This window comes from Rattus norvegicus, chromosome 4, assembly GCF_036323735.1.
Source record: "Rattus norvegicus strain BN/NHsdMcwi chromosome 4, GRCr8, whole genome shotgun sequence".
Classification (NCBI taxonomy): Eukaryota; Metazoa; Chordata; class Mammalia; order Rodentia; family Muridae; genus Rattus; species Rattus norvegicus.
In genome coordinates, this window is record NC_086022.1 from 60,615,782 (window position 1) to 60,618,872 (window position 3,091).

The following is a 3,091-nucleotide window of genomic DNA, read 5'->3' on the forward strand; positions in this document are numbered from 1 at the left end:
TAGAATCAGTTACAGACGCAGCTCTCCAGTGGTACCAACAGCCTGCTTGCTTCTTCATTCTGAAACACAAGCACAGGAAACTTGGATTGGGATTCAGAGCACTGGGGTCTACTGAAGGAGTTTCTCGTTTTGTTCCCAAGGAAAAACTGTGCAACCCACCTCACATAACCTTTTAGATCCATCCAAAGCTTAGTCACTTGTACGATTCATCTGGTTTTTCTCATGCATAAGTCTAGTTAAAGTTCAACCAGGAGGAAATGTAGACTTAAGTACCACTTGGAAAGGCTACAAACACCACAAGCTAGGCGTGTCCAACCTGTGGCCCACGCCACCACAACCCTGCTCCTCCAGGATAGCTATGAATTCTGACCAACACATCCTAAGTGTACTTAAAACCCATGAAATTATCTTTTGCGACTCTACTGCATTCTCTAATGTTAACTTTGTAGGTTTACCAGACATGAGTTTGTCACAAAGGTCATGATACCAAAGTGTTTCAATTAAGCAGCTGGAGTATGTGACTTTTTTTTTTTTCTAAAATCCAGGCAAATGGGAGGTCCCTTCCTTCTAGAGACACGGCACCCCCAACCTAACCGAGAAGCTTGCTAAGTCTGTATAACCTGAAGCCCATGTCCAGCTGTCAGGAGCTTAGTGGAGAAGCGACCAGCATCATGGCAGTGTGAAGGCTCAGCTGCAATGTGGACCAGTGCATATGTGATCCAGGGGTTGACAGAATCCTGGAGGACCTGGGGAATGGAAGGATACCTCTCTGGGTAGAGGGGCACTGTGCACCCAGGCTTGGAGGAGTGTAAGATTCTAACAATAGATGACTAACTAGCTACACACAACACAGAGGTAAGCAGCAGGGGCAGCAAGCTACGAGGGCTCAGAAGCTCGGTCCTGAGAGAGAATGAGAAGACGGGGCAGCTTGGGGTGGGGGGAGAGTCTTAACAGTCTATCCTTGACTATTAACTGTTCCCCGAAAGCCTAGGGACAGGAGGAGTGAGGCTGAATATAGATTTTACAAGTGAATCTGGTGGTGGCTCAGAGGCTAATAAATAGAAGAGAAGCCACACAGGAGACTAAGGTGGGTAGAGGGGAAAGGGAAGATTTGAAGGAGAGGTCTGAGGGGAAGGGCAGGGTCGAGGCCTGCTGAGGGGTGGTTGTGGGGCAGGAAAGGGTGGTCAGATTCAGCAATGGGCAGTGTGGGAAGAGTCAGCTTTGTGGAGACCAAGGACATGGCTCTGGCATATGGTGTGGGGATGGGTTTAGAAAAGCAGGTGGATCTGCCTAGGAGACACTGAACACACAGACATGAGAAGCTCTTGGCAGTCTTGAGGGCTAGAACTCCAGTGTGCTGGGAGAAATGACATGGACAGTGTGTCTGAAACCTGGGAGTGGAGATGACTCAGGGAAAAGAGAGTTGCAGTAAATGGTAAATGCAGAAGACAAGAATACATCTTAGCTCCAGACCCAGTGGCAACAACTTTCCCAGAGAGATTCTGAGGAGGGCTGAATGCCAGCAAGTGGGCAGAAGGGGGGTTCTGGATTGTTAGTGTCATTTGTTTTTCAGGGCACAGAAGGTCTGTGCTTTAGGTATCCCTTCATGTAGCAGTGGATAGGTCCGCTGGTGACATCAGCACCTAGGAGGTGTAGCAGCTGGCTTCCCCACTGTCCTCAGGCCAAGAAAAGTCAGTGTGGTTTTTACCAAGTGCATCTTTCCTGAGGATATTTCAGGACAACTGCTCAAGTAGGCCCTGCCACTGTCTTCACGCTCACTTCATGCCTGTTAAACGGCATCTCAGACCCCAGTCCAGGTATCTGAACCATCTGCTGCACCTAACTTCTAGCTGTCCTGAGTCTGGGCAGCTAGTGCAGTGGCCCGTGGCCTGGCAGGCTAGGTGAGCCGATAGAACCTTCTAGAGGTGAATGTTTCCTGCTCCTCTCACATTGGCTGGCCAGACACTGGTTTTGCCCCTTTATCCTCTAGTTCTCATCAAACCTTCAATCCCCACACACTTTATAAAACACTATTTACCATCACTATGTGAATAGTTAAAAATACGAAGAGGGAAAATGTGCCTTAGTATGTCTTAGTATTTTTTTCCTTAATTCTTACCTGTGGCTCCAAAGTCAACAATAGATTAGTCTCGAGTCAGCTGCATGGTGCTTTTCCCCAATCATTATAACCGATTTCAGATGGTGCTAGAAAATTCTATTGACTCTGAACACCAAAAGAAATCAGTCATCCTCTAAGGGGTCACAAGAGGTCATGTGCATTGGGAAGGCCCGGGCCTTCTGTCTGTTGTACATGTAGGGTCTTCATCCAGGCTTGATGGAGTCTGCTTCCAGAGTAGGCTTACTATGTGAACAAGTATGAAATTCTGACAACGGATGACTAATTAGCTATCCACAACACCGAGGTAAGCAGGGCGGGCGAGGGCAGGCCCGCTGCTACTTGAGCAGGTTCTGGTGGCCTGACTGTCTTAGATACTGAATACCTCAGGGCTGTCCACTCCTTCCTTTTGTGTGGTCGGCAGCGAAGTTGTTCTCCACCAAGAACACTGATTTCAAATGGTGCTAGACAATCACTATTTAAATCTAAACCACCATATGAAACCAGCTTCCTGAAGAAGCTTTGTCTGTTCTCGTCCTCTTCCAACGGTCCCCTACAGAGGGGAAAGGTGGCGCTCCTATGCTGGCCTCATCCAGCAGGTGGGGGGGGGGGTGACATGTCAGTCACTTGCTGCATTCTTCCCTCCACATGATAACTGACTGGGCCCTCACCTGAGAGCAGCCGTGGGACATTGAGCCGTGACGCTTGCACATTCACTGTGGCAGAGCTGAGCACACTACAAGCATGGCTTCTAGATGAGTCTGTTAGACTCGACAGGTGAGCACAACTTGGGATCCCGAAGGGCACAAGGGCGGTGCTCACAGGCAGAGCAACACATGGAAGCTGAGACCCCACCCCTTTTCCAGACCCGGTCTCGGACTGCAGTGGCGAGTTCAGGTCTTTGCTAACTCAGTTCTCCGGAGGAAGTAAAGCTTAGAATCTTCGGTATCTGACAGATTATCGCTCTATCACCGC

The 3,091-nt window shown here is 49.1% G+C and overlaps 4 non-coding genes across 4 annotated transcripts; 2 read left to right on the top strand and 2 right to left on the bottom strand.

Moving 5' to 3' along the window:
• Positions 1–2,161: 2,161 nt before the first annotated feature.
• On the top strand, positions 2,162–2,279 carry Mir3556a (microRNA 3556a). The gene has a single exon (NR_037336.1). It is a non-coding gene; the product is annotated as a microRNA 3556a (primary transcript).
• On the bottom strand, positions 2,174–2,261 carry Mir29a (microRNA 29a). The gene has a single exon (NR_031836.1). It is a non-coding gene; the product is annotated as a microRNA 29a (primary transcript).
• Positions 2,280–2,525: 246 nt separating the features above from the next.
• Positions 2,526–2,588, top strand: Mir3587 (microRNA 3587). The gene has a single exon (NR_037383.1). It is a non-coding gene; the product is annotated as a microRNA 3587 (primary transcript).
• Mir29b1 (microRNA 29b-1) lies at positions 2,553–2,633 on the bottom strand. Its single transcript, NR_031837.1, has one exon. It is a non-coding gene; the product is annotated as a microRNA 29b-1 (primary transcript).
• Positions 2,634–3,091: the final 458 nt, after the last annotated feature.